At 46.0% G+C, this 21,915-nt stretch overlaps 1 protein-coding gene across 4 annotated transcripts in view; it reads left to right on the top strand.

Annotated features, from left to right (window-relative positions):
- The window catches only part of RHOBTB1 (Rho related BTB domain containing 1), a 129,572-nt gene that overhangs the window by 69,597 nt on the left and 38,060 nt on the right, over positions 1-21,915 (top strand). Inside the window, exons 1-2 of one of the 4 annotated variants that reach the window (XM_040439093.1) lie at positions 8,781-9,031; positions 13,454-13,584. The exons of 1 other annotated variant lie outside the window; for it this stretch is intronic. The gene's annotated coding sequence lies outside the window, so the exon portion shown is untranslated. Of the gene's footprint in view, positions 1-8,577; positions 8,735-8,780; positions 9,032-13,453; positions 13,585-21,915 lie in introns of those variants that run through there. 2 more of the 4 variants (XM_040439094.1, XM_040439091.1) reach the window with 2 other exon arrangements.

The raw sequence follows: 21,915 nt of genomic DNA, 5'->3' as shown, positions 1-21,915 counted from the left end.
AGTGCGGGTCATTATGGATTTTGCAATACTAAATATGTAGAGGGGAATTTATTTTTTCAACTTTTTCCACTGAAAAGCATTTTCTTTTCTAAGGAAAAAGGTGTATTTTTTTTTTAATTTGGAGTTGTTTTTACTATTTATTTGTCCCACAACAGGACTTTGACAGGTGATCTTCTGTTCGCTTCTATAATACACTGCTCAAAAAAATTAAGGGAACACAAAAATAACACATCCTAGATCTGAATTAATTAAATATTCCTCTGAAATACTTTGTTCTTTACATAGTTGAATGTGCTGACAACAAAATCACACAAAAAAAAAAATGGAAATCAAATTTTTTAACCCATGGAGGTCTGGATTTGGAGTCACACTCAAAATTAAAGTGGAAAAACACACTACAGGCTGATCCAACTTTGATGTAATGTCCTTAAAACAAGTCAAAATGAGGCTCAGTATTGTGTGTGGCCTCCACGTGCCTGTATGACCTCCCTACAACGCCTGTGCATGCTCCTGATGAGGTGGCGGACAGTCTCCTGAGGGATCTCCTCCCAGACCTGGACTAAAGCATCTGCCAACTCCTGGACAGTCTGTGGTGCAACGTGACATTGGTGGATAGAGCGAGACATGATGTCCTAGATGTGCTCAATTGGATTCAGGTCTGGGGAACGGGCTGGCCAGTCCATAGCATCAATGCCTTCGTCTTGCAGGAACTGCTGACACACTCCAGCCACATGAGTTCTAGCATTGTCTTGCATTAGGAGGAACCCAGAGCCAACCGCACCAGCATATTGTCTCGCAAGGGGTCTGAGGATCTAATCTCGGTACCTAATGGCAGTCAGGCTACCTCTGGCGAGCACATGGAGGGCTGTGCGGCCCTCCAAAGAAATGCCACCCCACACCATTACTGACCCAATGCCAAACCGGTCCTGCTGGAGGATGTTGCAGGCAGCAGAGCGTTCTCCACGGCGTCTCCAGACTCTGTCACGTCTGTCACATGTGCTCAGTGTGAACCTGCTTTAATCTGTGAAGAGCACAGGGCGCCAGTGGTGAATTTGCCAATCTTGGTGTTCTCTGGCAAATGCCAAACGTCCTGCACGGTGTTGGGCTGTAAGCACAACCCCCACCTGTGGACGTCGGGCCCTCATATCACCCTCACGGAGTCTGTTTCTGACCGTTTGAGCAGACACATGCACATTTGTGGCCTGCTGGAGGTCATTTTGCAGGGCTCTGGCAGTGCTCCTCCTGTTCCTCCTTGCACAAAGGCGGAGGTAGTGGTCCTGCTGCTGGGTTGTTGCCCTCCTACGGCCTCCTCCACGTCTCCTGATGTACTGGCCTGTCTCCTGGTAGCGCCTCCATGCTCTGGACACTACGCTGACAGACACAGCAAACCTTCTTGCCACAGCTCGCATTGATGTGCCATCCTGGATAAGCTGCACTAGCTGAGCCACTTGTGTGGGTTGTAGACTCCGTCTCATGCTACCACTAGAGTGAAAGCACCGCCAGCATTCAAAAGTGACCAAAACATCAGCCAGAAAGCATAGGAACTGAGAAGTGGTCTGTCGTCACCACCTGCAGAACCACTCCTTTATTGGGGGTGTCTTGCTAATTGCCTATAATTTCCACCTGTTGTCTATCCCATTTGCACAACAGCATGTGAAATTGATTGTCACTCAGTGTTGCTTCCTAAGTGGACAGTTTGATTTCACAGAAGTGTGATTGACTTGGAGTTACATTGTGTTGTTTAAGTGTTCCCTTTATTTTTTTGAGCAGTGTACAATGTACTACTTACACTCACCTAAAGAATTATTAAGAACACCATACTAATACGGTGTTGGACCCCCTTTTGCCTTCAGAACTGCCTTAATTCTACGTGGCATTGATTCCACAAGGTGCTGATAGCATTCTTTAGAAATGTTGGCCCATATTGATAGGATAGCATCTTGCAGTTGATGGAGATTTGAGGGATGCACATCCAGGGCACGAAGCTCCCGTTCTACCACCATCCAAAGATGCTCTATTGGGTTGAGATCTGGTGACTGTGGGGGCCATTTTAGTACAGTGAACTCATTGTCATGTTCAAGAAACCAATTTGAAATGATTCGAGCTTTGTGACATGGTGCATTATCCTGCTGGAAGTAGCCATCAGAGGATGGGTACATGGTGGTCATGAAGGGATGGACATGGTCAGAAACAATGCTCAGGTAGCCCGTGGCATTTAAACGATGCCCAATTGGCACTAAGGGGCCTAAAGTGTGCCCAGAAAACATCCCCCACACCATTACACCACCACTACCAGCCTGCACAGTGGTAACAAGGCATAATGGATACATGTTCTCATTCTGTTTATGCCAAATTCGGACTCTACCATTTGAATGTCTCAACAGAAATCGAGACTCATCAGACCAGGCAACATTTTTCCAGTCTTCAACTGTCCAATTTTGGTGAGCTCGTGCAAATTTTAGCCTCTTTTTCCTATTTGTAGTGGAGATGAGTGGTACCCGGTGGGGTCTTCTGCTGTTGTAGCCCATCCGCCTCAAGGTTGTGCGTGTTGTGGCTTCACAAATGCTTTGCTGCATACCTCGGTTTTAACGAGTGGTTATTTCAGTCAACGTTGCTCTTCTATCAGCTTGAATCAGTCGGCCCATTCTCCTCTGACCTCTAGCATCCACAAGGCATTTTTGCCCACAGGACTGCCGCATACTGGATGTTTTTCCCTTTTTACACCATTCTTTGTAAACCCTAGAAATGGTTGTGCGTGAAAATCCCAGTAACTGAGCAGATTGTGAAATACTCATACCGGCCGTCTTGCACCAACAACCATGCCACGCTCAAAATTGCTTAAATCACCTTTCTTTCCCATTCTGACATTCAGTTTGGAGTTCAGGAGATTGTCTTGACCAGGACCACCCCCCTAAATGCATTGAAGCAACTGCCATGTGATTGGTTGACTAGATAATTGCATTAATGAGAAATAGGTGTTCCTAATAATTCTTTAGGTGAGTGTATGTAGTACAGAGTATTGTACTGTCAGTAGGATACTAGCAGGCACTATCAGCCTGCTCCTCTAGCACAGCAAGGCATATGCAGACCTGGGGGCCTACATTAGGGCTCATGCACATGACCGTATGTATTTTGCGGTCCGAAAAAAAAATACGGATGACATCCATGTGCATTCCATATTGTGCCAGAGTGTCTGGAGAAGTAGTGGACAGGGTCTATGTGTGCCCAAGGTTCCTCACTTCTGTCATTTAAAAAGCAAACGGGGAAAGGTTTAGCAGAGGTCTACGCAGACCTCTCTGCAATTCGGGTTTGAAAAAAAAAAAAAATATGGGTTTTTAGGGCCTGTGTTGCTGGAGTGGGGAAAGAAGGGTGGGCCCCCACTCCATCCGGACAGTCCGGGTTTTAGGCTGTCAGGTAATCACTACTTAGGTGTGCTAGCCTGATATTAGGCTGAGAGTGGAGACACGACTCTCTCTCTGCCTGGGGACAGAACTGCTTGGAGTCTCTGTGAGTATAGCAGGTGGTACAAACAATAAGGTTATGTTTGGTGTCCAGTGTTAGGCTGGCACCAGGTTAGTCAGGAGTTCCTCATTGTATAGTTAGAGCCAGACAGGCATAGAATTTAGTTGGTTTATGTTTATTTTATGTACCACCCGCTGGCAATAAATCTGGACAGTTGATGGAAAACTGAGGTTGCCTGGAATCTGTGCTCAAGAGAATGTGCTCATCGACCACCCCGCTACCTAACTCTTAACTCTCCTTTCACACGGGCGAGAATTACGTGCGGGTGCAATGCGTGAGGTGAACGCATTGCACCCGCACTGAATTCGGACCCATTCAATCAATGGGGCTGTGCACATGAGCAGTGATTTTCATGCATCACTGGTGCGTTGCGTGTAAAAAAGGCAGCAAGCTCTAAATTGTGCGTTTTTCACGCAACACATGCCACATAGAAGTGAATGAGGCTGCGTGAAAATCACAGGCATCCGCAATCAAGTGTGGATGCGGTTTGAGTTTCACGCATGGTTGCTAGGAGACGATCAGGATGGGGACCCGATCTTTATTATTTTACCTTATAACATGGTTATAAGGGAAAATAATAGCATTCTTAATACAGAATGCTAAGTAAATAAGGGATAGAGGGGTTAAATTTTTTTTAAAAAAATTAAAGAGGACCTTTCACCTGGAAAAACATTGTGAACTAAGTATCCTGCCATGTAGAGCGGCGCCCAGGGATCTCACTGCACTTACTATTATCCCTGGGCGCCGCTCCGTTCTCCTGTTATGTCCTCCGGTATCTTCGCTCAGTAAGTTATAGTAGGCGGTGTCTGCCCTTGTTCTGCTGGGCGTCTCCTTCTCCTAGGCTGTAGGGCTGGCAAATCGCAGCGCACAGCTCACAGTCTGGGAGGTTTTTTTCTCCCAGACTGTGAGCTGTACGCTGCGATTGGCCGGCGCTACAGCCTAGGAGGAGGAGACGCCCAGGAGAACAAGGGCAGACTCCGCCTACTATAACTTACTGAGCAAAGATACCGGAGGACATAACGGGAGAACGGAGCGGCGCCCAGGGATAATAGTAAGTGCAGTGAGATCCCTGGGCGCCGCTGTATATGTCAGGATACTTAGTTGACAATGTTTTTCCAGGTGAAAGGTCCTCTTTAAGGCCTTTTAGTGACTGCCATTAAAAGGAGTATTGACGGTCACAAAGAGGTTAAATTCACTTACTGTAGATTTTTGTTCCAAGCCTCAACTACTCTTTCAGTGTAAAATATTTCCTAACATTGTTCCTTCCCCAACTAATTTCAGGCGTGCCTCTTGTTCTTGTGCTTAGTTTTTTTTTTATTAAAGACATTTTTAGCTATGTTCCCCATTGAAGTCAATGGGGAAAGGCTAAAATAGCTAGGCATATGTTTGGTGCGGCTTTCTCCACCAAAAATGCGCTTTTCTCAAAGGCAGATAGATCAGCCTTCCGATCTGTCACAGGTCTTGTTTACGTGTGACCCTAAACTTGCAGTATGTTTGTGTAAGCATGTGTATGTTTTGGGTACATCTGTGTGTATGTATATACTGTATACTTGTACCTATATATGTGATCTTCAATGTTTGTGTGCAAGCACAACGGCTCCTCGTTTTATGTGTGTTTTGGTCCCTGAAATGGCACAGCCTTATTTCAGATCTTTACTATGTAGGTCTGTGATTACATTTTTTTACTACATTAAATAGTTAAATAAAATGAATACGAAAAAAGTCATTACAAATGTTTTCATGTGATCGACTCGCCAAAGCACACCTACAAATGTTCTGCTCTATCTGAAAGATTCTGAGAATTGCTCGGGTTGACATTCAGTCCTTCCTGTATCTCCGCTTCTCTTCAGCAACTGAACTTTACATGAGCATTTTTAACTACTGTAGGTTCTCTTTGATTTCCTGCGCTGTTCAAGCCAGAACGTCTCGTTATCACTTTTATTATCATTGTATATTCCATTCTAACTGCCCAGCTGGCAAACGCCATATGGGCCGAAACCGGAAAGTAGTTGCCTCAAGACAGTGATACAGTTGAATAGTGTGGCCCTGCTGTTGACTATCATAAGCCACAGGTTGTTAGACCTGAAGCCTATGAGGCAGAGCAGACAGTCGTGAAGTGATGACATCATCGTCCACTGCCTGTGCTGAGTCTTAGGCAGTTGTGACGTTACCGCGCCAGGACGCAGGCTGTGGGATGTCTAAATAGCGGACACCTGCGCTGGGACGTGGGGAAGTTGGAACTCAGGCTGCGGGCCAGAAGAGACCGGTAGTCCGCTCTGCAGATTGCAGCAAGGAGCTGGACTCAGGTGAGAACTTTCTTCTGTCACTTATGGAGACACTGTAGTTACTGGGGCACTAAAGAGGGGCTTTTATTAACTACTGGGGCATCACAGAGGTGCTCTAAAATATATGTGAGCACTAAAGAGGGGTCTACATCAACTACTGGGGCACTATAGAGGGGCTTATCATACCTATTGGGGGCACTATAGAGGGGCCTATGATAACTACTAGGGAAACTACAGAGGTGACTATGATAACTACTGAGGGCACTATGGAGGGTCCTATGATAACTACTGAGGGCACTATGGAGGGGCTTATCATAGCTATTGGGGGCACTATAGAGGGACCCATGATAACTACTGGGGCACTATAAAGGGGCCTACATTAAGTACTAGACATTATAGAGGGGCCTATAACTACTAGGGGCACTATGGAGGGTCCTATGATAACTACTGGGGGCACTATGGAGGGACCTATATTAAGTACTGGGGCACTATGATTACTGGGGGCACTATAGAATAGTATATTAAGTACCAGGGCACTATAGAGGGGCTTATGATAACTACTGAGGACACTTTAGAGGGGCTATGAGTTGCCTATAGAGGGGTCTATAATAAAGACTGAATCCATCCCAGCTGGATACTGTCGTTCACCACCGAACCCCATTGACTATAATGGCATCCGGCGGCCATTTTACGGCTAAAAAACTACTGGGCACTATAGTGGGGCCCATGATAGCTACTGGGGGTACTATAGAGGGACTTACTGTACATAAACTATTGGAGCACTATAAAAGGGGGTAATATTTACTGGGACACTATAGAGGGACCTATGATAGCTACTGGGGTACTATAGAGGGGCTTAGATTAACTACTGTGCACTATAGAGGGGCACTATACAGGGGCCTGTAATATCTATTGGGGCACTATAGAGGGGACTGTAATAACTATTGGGGGCACTATAGAGGGGCCTATGATAACTACTAGGATGCAGACCAAACATGCGGTCATGTGCATGAGCCCTAAGGCATTCCTGTCCATGGAGCCCTGCACACAGCAGTGTTTTTGGAGGATGCATGTGGCTGTTCGGCCAGTTATACAACACGTCCTATTCTGGTCAGCATTGCTCAGGACATTGTCCCCTCTACCTTCTGGGCGGAAATACGGACACGGCGGTGTAAATGAAGCATAGACGGACAGCAGCCATGATGTGGCTTGAAGACCAGAACTCTGTCTGGTTCTGCAAAGTTATTTTTTTTTAAATGTAGAAAGCCTGCTGTGCGGCTGTTATTCTGTATGAGGCATGGCGTCATATAGGTATTTGTAATATTTAAGATATTTGTCGTCAAATGATGCAATTTGTATTAAGAGCTCTGAAATGTGTTTTTTTTGCCCGGTCGTTTGCGTAGGGCCTCATGCACACAGTGGTATTGTTGGTCCAAGTCTGATCCATGCGGCTGAGCAGTAAATCGTACAACCTACCATATTCTTGTATGTTTTGCGGACAACAGGCTTTTTTAAGGTGTGTCCCGCGAAAATTGCGGGATGCACACGGACCTCATCCGTATTTTGCAGATATGCAATTTGCCGGCCACAAAACCTATACAGTCGTGTGCAGAAATCTTTAGGGGGTCATTTACTAAAACGCGGGTCTTAATAGATGTGCCCCTTAGTGTTTCTTTCCGTGTCCGTTCCGTTTTTTTTGCGGGTCGTATATGGAACCATTCATTTCAATAGGGCCGCAAAAAATAAAACCTTTACTCTGTGTGCATTGTTTCGCAAAATAATAGAACATGTCCTATTATTGTCCGCATTACGGACAAGGTTAGTTCTGTTCTATTAGGGGCCAGCTGTTCCGTTCTGCAAAATACAGAATGCGCACGGACGTCATCCGTATTTTTTGCAGATCCGTTTTTTGTGGGCCGCAAAATACATACGGTCGTGTGCTTTAACCCTTAAACTTAGGACGTTGGAGATAATATGCAGCCATAGGTTTACATGGATCGGGTGCACACATCCACTCCGGTTTTTTTTTTATGTTTGTGGTAACAGGACGAGCTTTTATGTGGAAGATTTATCAAAACTAAGGCCTCATGCACACGAACGTTGTGCATCGGGGACCGCAATTTCAACTTGAATGGGTCCGTGATCCGTCCGCAGTGCGGAGGCACGGACAGAAACACCATGGGGTTCCGATCCGTGCTTCCGTTCCGTATCTCCGTGATTGCAGACCCATTCAAGGAAATGGGTGCGCATCCGTGATGAGGAGTGCACACAGACCGGCGCCCATGTATACGGCCACACAACGTTCCTTATACAAAGGAAAACCGGCTTAGTTTCCCATAGCGACCAATCAGATTGATCCTTACATTTTTCCGAGCTTCTTTGCAAAGCCAAAGGATCAATCTGATTGGTTGCTAGGGGCAACGAAGCCAGTTTTCCTTTGCACCAGTTTTGATAAAGGTGTTCTACTCCTGAGGGGGGTAAAAAACCGTCTCTGATGGAACAAGTAACTGCTGCGCAACTTCACCATTGTTATTGTCATCTCACCTGCTCAGGGCAGTGGGAGGTAAAGAATGACTGCACAGACCTGCGGCTGCTCCGTCCAAGCTGTCATGGAATTGACGTCACATGAAGTGACAACAGGAGCCCGCGGCTCGGCGGTGCCTATTGTACACCGGGGCTTGTTTCTGGTGCCCGGGAGGCAACGAACAACAGAGCATAAACGAAGACAAAAGCGCGCGCTCTGACTGGACGGGGGCGCGCGTTCTGACTGGACGGGGGCGCGCTCTCTGACTGGCGCGCGCTTTTTTTTTTTTTTTTTTTCGAACGCTCGTCGTTTTCATGAATGAAATCCAATCGGGCGGATATAAATAGAACGGGAGGCGCTGACGTCAGGAGGCCGCGGCTGCTGCAGCTGGAGGTCGGCGGCGGTAGGCAGCGCTGCGCTTTCTCGATTCACATTTTTTTTTTTCCTCTTTCCTAAAGTGTCCGCGGGAGGGCGGAGATAAAAAAAAAAAGGGGTGGAGATGCTGAAAAGGGGTTAAGATCGCCCCTTAAGATGGATAGGGGTAGGGACTGTCATCTGAAAGAAAGAAGACAATGAGCTCGAGCGATGGTGCTCTGCAAACTTGTGCCTAGTCTTAGCCTGGCAGCGCCATCCTTACCAGCCTGCTGCCCCGGAGAACAATAGGGAGATAACGAGTGATCCGGGGAGGAGAACACACCAGGTCTGTATATACATGGCTGCATGTGTGGGTGTATATATATGATATAGGGACAGCCCTTTATATGTTGTAGGACAAAGCATATACTGTGTGTGTGTGTGTATATATATATATATATATATATATATATATAATATAATCTATATACTGTTTATAGCACCAACGTATTCTACAGCATTGTACAGAGAATGCTGTGTGTGTATATATATCATATGAATAGGAATAGCCCTTTAAATGTTGCAGGACCAAGCATATACTGTGTGTGTGTGTGTGTATATATATATATATATATATATATATATATATATATATATATATGTGTGTGTACTGTTATAGCACCAACGTATTCTGCAGCGTTGTACAGAGAATGCTGTGTGTGTGTGTGTGTGTGTATATATATATACACAAACACAGCATTCTCTGTACAACGCTGCAGAATACGTTGGTGCTATAACAGTACACACACACACACATATATATATATATATATACAGTGTTATAGCCCCAACGTATTCCACAGCGCTGTACAGAGAATGCATACATAGCTGCATGTGTGGGGGTGTGTATGTATGTGTGTGTGTGTGTGTATATATATATATATATATATATATATATATATATATCAGATGAATAGGAACATCCCTTTAAATGTTGCAGGACAAAGCATATAGTGTGTATATAAATATATATGCAGTGTTATAGCACCAACGTATTCCGCAGCGTTGTACAGAGAAGGCACTTGTATGATCGCTCTGTATCAGGCAAGAAGCTAATTAGCCGGAGAAGTGTAACGAGAACATGCAAACTCCATGCAGATGTTGTTTGATTGGCGTTGGCACCCATGATGCCCCATGATGCACGCTGGCCTGCTCATGTATGCACAGAGGCAGATACCGTGACGACGTGGCATGGTGCAGCACATACATGTCTTGATCTCAGGTATGTGCCGCTGGCATTCCTACGCTGTGCGATCCGTCAGGGTCCTTGGATGGGCGGCACGTAGAAATAACGGTGACACGAGAGACAGAGAGGCGTTATCAGTCCAGCCAGGAAATACAGCAGATCAAGGCGGATGTCGTGAGGCTTTGTGTGTCATTTTTCTCTCTCTCCAGTGGACGCTGTAATGTGGCATTTAACCCCGTCACAGCCGCTGCCTGCCCCGCAGAGCAGCTGTAAGAGGCATGTGTGTGTGTGTTTGGGTGACGGTGCTACAAATTGCATTCATGTACGCTGAACGGCAGAGCTGGGTTTGTCAGGAGGCTGGGGCTTGTGTTGTGTCTGTGGAGTGTGTTGTGTGTTGCTGTGACAACCGTTCTGTAGGAAGGCGTGAGGGGGCTCGAGGCGATTAAACCTGCCATAGGATCGTTTAAAAATAGAGCCCGTATTCATCAGGGAATATGATTCTAACCACCAGGACATGGATATACTGATATACATCCTTAGGCCTCTTTCACACAAACGTATTGGATACGTGCCCATGCTGCGGGCCGCATACGGCGGTTCTGCAATACACGGGTCACCAGCCGTGTGCATTCCGCATCACTGATGCGGACCCATTTACTTGAATGGGTCCGCAAATCCGGAGATGCGATGCGGAACGGAAGCACAGAACGGAACCCCATGAAAGCACTGCGGAGTGCTTCTGTGGTGTTCCGGTACGTGCTTCCGTTCCGCAAAAAGATAGAACTTGTTATCTTTTTGCGGAACTGACGGATCGTGGACCCCATTCAAGTGAATGGGTCTGCGATCCGTATGCGGCTGCCCGACTGTTGGTTCCTGTGCATTGCGGACCACAGCACAGGCACGGAGCCTTTACGTTCGTGTGAAAGAGGCCTTAGAGGGCATCTGTCAGCAGATTTGTACCTATGACACTGGCTGACCTGTTACATGTGCACTTGGCAGCTGAAGACATCTGTGTTGGTCCCATGTTCATATGTCCCCGCATTGCTGAGAAAAATATATGCAAATTAGTATCTAGGAGCAATGGGGGCGTTGCCATTACACCAAGAGGCACTCTGTAACTACCGTGCCCTCTGCACTTTAGGATGCATTCAAACGACCATGTGTATTTTGCAGTCTTCAAAACGCAGATCCGCAAAAAATACAGATGACTTCCTTGTGCTATTCATGTTGCATCTGTTTTCTTTTGCGGATCCATTGTGAGGTTTTGGACCAAACATTCCGTTGTGTGAGTGGTGCGTTTTCACCGCCTGGTCCTATCAGAGGGTGCAGCAGTTGCAGAGAGAGCAGAGCCTCTAGGTGTAAGGGAAATGCCCCTGTTGCTCCTAGAGGCTCATTTGCATGTAGTAAAACACAGGGCCCTGGTGCAAGAGTTCAGCCCCTTCACTCAGCGCTGGTGCACCTAGCTTTTCTGCTGCCCAAGGCAAATATTGAAATGCCCCCCCCCCCTTCCCTCCAGACCTACTGTTAAAGGGGTTGTCCTCTTTTTACTACTGATGACCCATCCTCAGGATAGGTCATCAATATCAGATCAGCCGGGGTCCTCCTCTGGCACCCCCGACGATCAGCTATTTGAAGAGAGGGCAGCGCTCATATGAGAGCTGCTTTCTCTGATCTGTTCACCTGCTCGCCGTAGCATTTGCAGTGATGACCAGGTAAACAGAGCAGAGAAGGCAGCGCTCATACAAAAAAAAGTGGGCAACCCCTTTAAAGACATACTTGGAAAACATTACATACAGTGCTACAGAACATACAGGGTCATACAGCGCCACATATGTACCTCTTACATCCAGTGACTTCTCTTCTCTGATGTAGATCTTCTCTTTCCTCTTCTTCTACTGTCAGACCAGACCGCCATGGTGACTTCTTTCAGCCGCGCCTCGTCTCTGCAGAGTTTAACAAACAGACATCTTACTTTGCTACTTTTCCATCCTCCTCCTCCCACCTTCTCAACACCACATTCTGCCACCCCCAATACTGTGTCCACTGTGCTCCCCAATACTTTCCTGCAGAAACAGTCCCCCTGAAAATACTGGTACCACACAGACAGTGTGTCAGTACAAAAACACCCCTTTATATTGTGCACTAGTACAAAAAATACCTCTTCCTTTCAGATCAGACCCCCATATAAAACCCTAAATGAGATCTCCCCCCCTCCCCCATCTCAGACCAAACCCCCTTTAGACCTCTGTCAGACCCCATATAAGACCCCAGTTTTAGACCTCAGATCAGACCTCCATTAGATCTCCAGACCCCCATATCTGACCCCCATTAGACCTCTAGACCAGGGCTGGCCAACCTGCGGCTCTCCAGCTGTTGTAAAACTACAATTCCCACCATGCCCTGCTGTAGGCTTATAGCTGTAAGCTGTCTGGGCATGCTGGGAGTTGTAGTTTTGCAACAGCTGGAGAGCCACAGGTTGGCCATTCCTGCTCTAGACCCTCAATCAGACCTCCAGACCCCCAGTCAGACCTCTCCAAACCCCCCATTAGACCTCAGATCAGACTGTAAAATAATAAAGTAACTTGCCTCTCCTGCCGCCACTCTCCCTGTCCTGGCTGTCTTCTCTTCTCAGGGCCGCGCTGCAGTCACCTGACCTCCTGCAGCGTCAGGTCAGAGTGGCTGCAGCGCGGCCCTGAGAAGAGCGAGCAGGAGGAGGGGTAAGTACTGGACAGCGCTCACAGCGCTTCTCTCCCCCTCCTCCTGCAGACTAGTGAGCGCTTCCATTATGGAAGCGCTCGCTAGTATTCCCTTTAATAAGATGCACTGCATCTTATAAAGGGAAAAGTACAGTACCACTGGCAACTGCGGCCGCTGCAACCCCTATAGTTACGCCGGTGGTAAAACGTATTTTTTCTCAGCAATGGGACATATATGAACATGGGACCAACACAGATGTCTTCAGCTGCCAAGCGCACATGTAACAGGTCAGCCAGGGTCATAGGTACAGATCAGCCATTTAGTAGGTAATTAGTAGCCGTCACATATATGAATAGGAACATCCCTTTAAATGTTGCAGGACATAGCGTATAGTATTACTGGACTATGACAGTTCTGTCTCAATAAATTGGTCACTCTCTAGTCGGGCCCCTTTCTGATGACTAAAGAAATTGGCGTTATTATGGCGTCACGCTTTTCCCATTGTACCCAGAGTTTATGGCGTACGTCATGTTAATACAAATGCCTCAATGAGCGTGTTTTACGGTACCCGTGCAGGATAACATGTTCACCACGGAAGTATGAGCAGTATGTCTGAGACCGGGAGCTGCACCTTGCACTCAGGTAATTCCAGGCGCTGACTAAGTAGCGGGCACACCTGTAATCTGCCTGGATTTGTCATCCAGAGGCGTGATTCACGGAGAGGGAAGGGATGTCCGTTCCTATGACTGGATCCAAGCCCACATATTTGCTTTGCTGTCTAGTAAAGTTCAACCTCAGAACGGTTCTCGGCGGCATCCTGTTCAGGGAGAAGCCTCTGCTCAATGAGACCTGAAGGAACCTCCGGCCATAGGAAATGCTGGGATGAGAAGTTCCTCACACCGCTTCCTCCTGTGATCACAGCTACAGACTGACTTATCCTTGTACTGGGTATACAGGTGAATAACTTTATTTTTCCATTGGAATTCTTGCTTTAGAACTGCTGTAGAACTACAAGTTCCAGCATGTTATTCTGGATTGTCTTGCTCCACACCACCTGGAGAGCTGTAGGTTTCTGACTTGTTGTGCTGGCATTTGCTGTCCAGTTGTGTTTCTTTAAGGCTGCTTTCACATAGTCAGTGTTTGATCAGTGATTTCCATCAGCGATTGTGAGCAAACCCAGGATTAGAGGCTTTGGCAGAGATAAAGGGGGTCACTTATAAAGGTCTTCACACGACTTGTGACTGTTTTAACATCCTTGTGACAAACTATTGTCGCACAGGCGTTTTTTGTTTTCACACAGTCAGTGTTCGATCAGTGATTGTGAGCAACACCCAGGATTACAGGCTACACAGAGATAAAAGGGGTCATTTACAAAGTGCATTCTGCCACTTTTTGGTGTAAAAAAAAAAAAAAGTTGCAAGACCCTATCTTCCACACCACTTGGCCGTCCTCACCACTTGGGAGTGGGGGGCTGGGGGCCGCGCCACCGGCCCCAGTGTATTTACTTACATTTCCGCCAGTTTTAGGTGTTAAAGTAGTCAGATAAACTTAATTCAGGGAGCGTAGTAGTTTTTCACGTTGGGCGCACACAGCAGGAGGATGCACCTAATTTATGACAAGGCGCACGCTTCGTCTAAATTAGGCGTTTCCTCATCCAGCACAAAGGAGAAGCGTAAAAAGCTGGTCTTTGAAAACGACCCCCAAAGTATAATGGAAAGATTTGCTCCTGTTCTGTGTGATTTTTTTTTTTTTTTTTTCTGTTTGTTTTTTTGGTTTTTTTTTTTGACCCGCACCTGGTTTCGGCTCACAATCGCTGAATTTGGTGTGGAAAGAAACGCAGCCAAAACCACATGTAAATCTGCATAAAATACACTGCCCTGTGCACATGCCTTAAGTGACAAATCTGTGGAACAAAGGGGTAAATATGTTCTCCTGATAGGGCACACCTGAGCTGTTAGCGCTAATGTAATCTGTGATCTTACACAACATTGAAATCAAAGGACCATTAAAATCAGTGAACCATTGCTTAGAATGTTGTCAGGGCCAAAGAGCTTGAGATCCATTCATTCTGGGAATCCGTGGCGCTTTCAGATGAAACTTGACATTTAAAGGGATATTCTGGTTATCGCCTATCCACAGGACAAGGCATACCTGGTGGGGGTGCTGGGAATCTGTCCCCCACCGATATGACATTGGTGACCTATCCTTTGTTGTAAGACGGTATAATTTTTATTGAAGTCTATGCCTGGGGTTCAGTGTACGCAGGGTTTAATTAAAGCTGTACATACCTTTTGTGCATATCACTGGTAGGTGCTGGTGAGATTTGTAGCTTTATTTCCTTTTTACTAATTGTGAGTCAGAGCCGGGTCAGGCATCCCACAGCTTCTTAACTGGAAATTACCTGGTACCTTCTCTGCTGACTGGAAAATGTGTAATTGCTCTGTTCAAAACGATCATCCTGTGAGATAGACCTTTTATAATATGCAAGGGACTTGGATATCAATGACCTATCCTCAGGGTAGGTAATCGATCACAGATCGGCGGGGGACTGATACCCGTCACCTCCGCTACTTTTCTGTTTCAGGCAGCAACTGGTACTGGAAACTAGGAGAACAGAAGGCCGCATCCACGATGTAGTTACCGGCGCTTGGCGTACTCCAACTTAGTTCCCGTTTTCTTGAATGGGAGCGGAGCTGCAGTACCCTGGCACAGCCATGCACAGTGGATGGCGCCCTCTGCTTCCAGATCCATCCACTGTGTGGTTTCCAACGGTTGCCCAAAAACGCTGATTGGTAGGGGTGCCAAGAGTTGGACCCCCACTGATCCTGAGGATAGGTCATCGTTGTCCAAGCACCGGAAAACCCTTTTAAGGAAAATGTCTTAAAGGGGTTTTCTGACCCTTATGCAGCTATGTGAATGGAAAGTTAAAAAAGTTATGGCTCCGGGAAGGTAGAGAGTGAAAAAGGAAAATGCAAAGACGGAAAATCATCCTGTCCTGAACGGGTTACAGATGCACCAAGTTTGTCAAACACCGTGCAACATTTGATAAATTTGGTGCAAATTAAGGCAATGCAGACTCCTGCAGGACTGACTTTAAAAATTCCCTTCCCTAAATCTTCCCCTCTTTGGTCCCTTATTTATACACTGAGTCTGTCAATGTGGCATAAAGTTAAGCACATGGGGATCTGTGTCCTTATACTATGGAGGAGGATCTGAAAGCTCAGAGGCTTCTGCACGACACGTTTTGTGCTACCCTGTGTGTTACAGTCTTGGAAAGTTGCAGCATGGTGCTTCCAGAGGGTCCTGTGGATGTGAGAACTAATATAAACGGTATTGCAAACCTTTTCCTTTCAGACGGGTTCCTTTTCTTCAGTGCCTGAACAAGCATCCTGCTTTCCAGGATCTTCTTAGACAGAACAGTCTTGGCCCAGATGGGAACAAGGAAATGTTCCGCTCAGAGGCTGTAGTACTAGTTTTCAATTAGATGCTAGGCAGCTCTTAACTTTTATGGACAGTACAATGTAACGTTATGTAAATGTTATGTTGACCTCAACATGAGAACCTCACATTGTCATACGGTTGAATCATATGGTTGAACACGTTTTTTGATGATCTCACGTATCCATTATATACCGTATAGTATACAGTAGAAGGTGCATTAAACAATATATGCCACTAGAAATAGTGGAAAACCATTGTAAGTGGAAAAATGATGCTCACAATGGAAAGCCTTGCCACTGGCATTGACTACATAAGATCTCCATGCTCTTGGGAAGACCAGTCTTATCATTTTCTTTACTACAAAAGCGTTGTCTCACATATCAACAACACACTTACATTTCCAGCTTCTATCCAAAAAAGGGCTATTCCATCTTTCTAAAGACCTATCCTCCATATCAATATCATATTGGTGGGGTTGCCGGGTATGGGATCGCCCAGATCATAACACCAGCAGTTGGGGCAGTGTTTCGCTCCACAACAAAGGCAGTATTAAAGGGCTCAGCACCAGGCCTCCATACTAGAACCTGACCATCGTTAGATCCCAAACAGAACCTGGATTCATTGCTAAATAGGATACGGCTCCAGTCTGTAGCAATCCAGGTTTCTCGTTCATGACACCACTGCAAACGAAGGTGACAGTGTCTGGCTGTCAATGGCAGAACAGGTAATGGATACCTTGACACAAAATTTGTCCAGGCAGAGCTGGGGGTGAGTAATGAAGGCCACCTGTGTCTTGATGGTGGACAACAAAACTGTGGGAGCTGCTTGTGCTTGTTGGTGGATCCAACGGTCCTCTCTACTGGTGGTCTGTCTGGGCCATCTTGAGATTGTTCACAATGTGTGCATGCAGTTTGTCAAAATGACAATCCTGCTTCTGTCAGTCCAATGATGTGCGCTCTTTCAAAGTCTGCGCAAAATGTCTTGAAATGCATGTTAGAGGCATGTCTAGCAGTCAACGATCTCTCACCAAGAGGTACACTACTCAAAAGTGGCCTTTGAGAGTTATTTTGAAGGCCAGCAGGGAAAACACTTATTCCCTCTTGTGGCAGAACCCAATGTCTAATCAGGCAGCACATGTAATCCTTTAAATATCTCCAGTTTGCGAATAGAGATTGTTTCGCCTCCTGTCAATTCTCCTCTGTTACTTATTTAAAGTTTTTTTTCCAAGATTCAGATATTGATGACCTATCCTTAGAATAGGTCAATAATATCAGGTCGGGAGGAGTCCGAGACCCCCCCCCCCCCCCCGATCAGATGTTTGAGGATGCTGCAGGGCTCTGGTGAGAGCCGCAGCCTCTTCCTAGGCCAGTAGCATCATGTTCAGCAATCACCTGGTGTGGCACAGTTCAGTCCTATCCAAGTGAATGGGGATGATCTGCAATATCAAGCACAGCCACTATCCAATGGACAGCGCTGTGCTTGGTAAGTTGCGAGGAGGCTCTGGCACCATGGCCTACTCAAGCAGCGAATTAGTGTTGGACCCTGCGGATCTGATATTGGTGACCTATCCTGAGAAAAGGTCATCAATATCGGATTCTCGGAAAACCCTTTTATGGATACAGTGTTAGGTGACATGCACTAACTATAGACCTGACCTTGCATGAATAACACCATCGTTATTCTATAGGCTCCATTTTTGCTAATGTGGATCCACTATTTTCGATTGTGTGCCCACCTTGTTTACTGTCAGTTCTGCAGGGACGGTTGAATCAGTTCTGAGAATTCCAAGGAGAACCCAAGACCCTAAAGTAGCTTCTTGGACTCCCAGTGTGACTTGGCAGTATGCAGACTTGAGATCTGATGCCCGTCAAACCCATATTTTTAGTACTTGCTGCAGAAGGCAGAGTTTTCTACTGAGTGCATAAGGGTCAAATCTAATACTTACATATATATATTACCATTGCGTAACAATTTGATTGATGATATCCTGACATCAGTAAGTATATTATATTCCCGGTAAGGTATCACAAGCTTGGGCAGATGTTGCCTGCTATAGATATTGTGGACTGTTGGGGCATGACTTGCAGGTATTAGATGAAGTACCCTGCTCATAATGTGTTGGTTAAGGTTGGAGGATGTGGCCAGAGAAGTTCTTTGCATTGGAAAAATCTGAGGACTGAAAAACAGATTAAATAGTTTTTTTCTGCAGCACATATATGAGATTGGGGTGTCCAGCAGACTGTTCACGCCAGAGACCCTCTTGTAAAATATGGTACCAATAGGTGGACCAGGGCTTGACCCTTCACTAGTATTTCAAAGTATATGAAACATAATATATAAAGAACCTCTTCCAAATTACACATAAAACAAGAAAGGGGCACATTGTCCCCTGGAAATATACTTTACCCATTTGTTCTGGATGGTCCACTGTGGCCTTTAAAGGTTTCCCTCTTCATTGCCTAAACTTCTGACTGTACAGCATCGTAAATGTGCTGCTCTTCAGTGAAACATGAAATGGAAGCAATCTGTACAAATCCAATAAAGTCTACCAAATATATAGATGGTAACTTTGGACAAACATTGCCAACGAGTCCTTCTCTGCATATGAGCTTCATTATTTTTAGCCGTGTGGCCTTCATATTTGAAAGTGGTCCCAAAATGACCACACTTGTGTCCTGCGTTTTATTTATAGATAGCCGTTGGCAAGCCCTATTGAGAGGTTGGTAATCAATTCAGTCAATATCTTGGCTCCACAACCACTAAAGCTTCATTTACATGTCAGTGTTTCATGGACGTGTGCTGTACGTGTTCTACATGGACAGCACAGGTCCCCATTCATTTTAATGTTTGTATTCAGACATCAGTGTTTTTAGTAGGGATTGACCGATATAGATTTTTTAGGGCCGATACCTATAATTTGTGAACTTTCAAGCCGATAATTTATACCGATATTCTGTAAAATTTCATTTTTGAGAAAAAAAATTCCTACACACAACTGCTGAAAATGAATATTTTTATTGTTAATGTGTATTTTTTTTTTTGTAAATCTTTCTTTTTTATTTATACTTAATATTTTGGTGTTTTATTTTTTACTAACTTTTAACCCCCTTAGGGACTAGAACCCTTGTCCTATTCACCCTGATATCAGGGTGAAAAGGGTCTCACACTGTCCCTGCTGCTCTGTGCACACAGCAGCATGGAGCTTACCATGGCAGCCAGGGCTTCAATAGCGTCCTGGCTGCCATGGTAACTGATCGGAGCCCCAGGCTTACACTGCTGGGGCTCCGATCGGAGGAGGAGGGGAGAGGGGACCCTGTGGCCACTGCCACCAATGATTAAAACTGGGGGGGCTTGGGTGGGGGGCGCACTGTGCCACCAATGATTAATACTGGGGGGCCACACTGCGCCACCAATGAAGATAAATCTCTCATTTATTCATATACAGGAGGCGGGAGCTGGCTGCAGAATCACATAGCCGGCTCCCGACCTCTATGAGCGGTAGCTGCGATCTGCGGTAGTTAACCCCTTAGGTGCCGCGGATCGCAGCTACAGCTCATAGAGGTCGGGAGCCGGCTATGTGATTCTGCAGCCAGCTCCCGCCTCCTGTTCAATTTGAATGAATGAGTAAGTCAACATCATTGGTGGCGCAGTGGCCAAAGCCCCTCCCCTCCTCTTGTCTTCTCTCCTCTCATTGGCGGCAGCAGCATCACAGGGGGAGGAGACACTGCTTTCTTCTCCCCTGTGCAGCTGAGGGAACACGGAGAGCGCTGACAGCAGCGCGATCCTTGTTCCCCATACGTTATCTGAATATCGGCAAAATAGATGCCGATACCGATAACGGTCAAAATCCTGAATATCGGCCGATAATATCGGTAAAACTGATAATCGGTCGATCCCTAGTTTTTAGCACGGATGGATGCCCTATTTTGTCTGTGTTCATGGAGCCATCACGTCCATTATAGTCTATGGGTCCATGAAAACCACAGATGCAACATGAATGCAATCCGTGTTTCACGGATCATTAAGAAGAGATGCTTTGATGCTGGGCACAAACGGCTGGAGGGACAGCCCCTTGGGCACGTTAAGAAGGTAATTACCATATACATAAAACCTATTTTTATCAAAAATGAAACGACAGGTGGGACTAGAAAAGTAGTATAATTTTAATGACATAATGGAGACTAATATGATGATACCAAAATCTCAGTATCGAAAATCGGGCTGACAGAATCCCTTTAAGCACATGGATTTCTGTAAGCCCCATTCAGATGATTGGGACAGTTTTTAAAGTATCCACTGTTGCCCGTATACATATCTTGACAGTATACAGGAGTTCAGACTACAGTCTGGAGTATGACAGCCAGTATCTGCTGATCTGCAGTGCAAATTTGGGAAAAATTAAAGGGCATCTGTCAGCAGATTTGTCCCTATGACACTGGCTGACCTGTTACATGTGCGCTTGGCAGCTGAAGGCATCTGTGTTGGTCCCTTGTTCATATGTGTCTGCATTGCAGAGAAAAATCATGTCTGGCCCAGCCAATCAAAGTGCAGAGGGAGCTGCAGTTGCAGAGAGAGCTGAGCTTCTAGGTGTAACGGCAACGCCCCTGTTGCTCCTAGAGGCTCATTTGCATACATTAAAATCTCACCATTCATTTTCCCTGCAGTAGCAGCATAACACCCAATTTTTCAGCAGACGATTGTTAACAATCGTTCGTATGAGCGCTCGTTAGCGATCATCTTGCAGTGTAATACTGCCGGCGATTGCCCGATGAGTGAGCAAACCCTCTTTTATTGAGCAATCCAAATCTTTTAAAATGTTAAAAAAATTATTGCTTGCAGTTATTAAACAGCGCAATCTGCTGCCGGCAAACCACTAGACAGCATGGGGACTAGCGATGGCTCCTGCCCATGCTGCGGAGGAGATCGCTGCATGTAATAGCCACAGAGCAGGCGATTGCCGGGAAGGAATACTTCCCTTCCGACAATTGTATGCCACATCGGGCTGTATAATACAGGCTTTACTGTACATGTTGGCCATTCAAGTGAATTGCTGACCATGTAATCGGGTCCACCAGAGACAGGGAGCCACTTTTCCATAATGACTGCTCTAGCGGATAGAGACTGCCCAGATTGAGGGACCCCCTCCTTCCCCCATGATTTGTTGGGCTACTCCCTTAACCATCTTTTGATAGAGTCCATTCTCTAGAACAGCGGTGGGGAACCATTTTGCTGCCAAGGGCCATTTGGATATTTGTAACATCATTCGGGGGCCATACAAAATTCTCAATAAAAAATTTTTACTGCTGTATTTGGTCAAACATATAATTGACTTAGGGATAAGTTACAGAAATTGCACTTCAATTAAAATAATCTAGAGGGCTGTATTTTTGCAGCACAAAATAGCGCCTGCACTATATATATACAGTATATTACATACAATACAGGCGCCATATTGACCACACATAGCAGTCTAATTTTTAAGTTCAGAATGTTACTTATTTGACATTAATGGCAGGAAGCTAAACCCAGGGGGTCCAGAGAGGGGTTCACCCAGCTTTCACTCTCCCTGCCTCTTTTTTCGCAACTGTCCCTGCCTTTGTCCCTTTCTCAGCAAAATATCTGCCCCCACCTCCATCAGCCTGAAATCAGCCTCCTATCAGACCCCCCAGGCCTACATCAGCCTCAGATCAGACTCCCATCAGACCTCTAAGCCTCAGATTAGACCCCAATCAGACCCTTCCTAGCTTCAGATCAGACTCCCATCAGACCCCCAGCCTCAGACCAGACCCGGATCAGACGCCCAGCCTCAGATCAGCCCCCATCAGACCCCCCAGGGTCAGATCAGC

This window comes from Bufo bufo, chromosome 6 (genome assembly GCF_905171765.1).
Source record: "Bufo bufo chromosome 6, aBufBuf1.1, whole genome shotgun sequence".
Classification (NCBI taxonomy): domain Eukaryota; kingdom Metazoa; phylum Chordata; class Amphibia; order Anura; family Bufonidae; genus Bufo; species Bufo bufo.
Note: the sequence above shows the minus strand (reverse complement) of the source record. Positions and strands in the feature narration are given on the sequence as shown.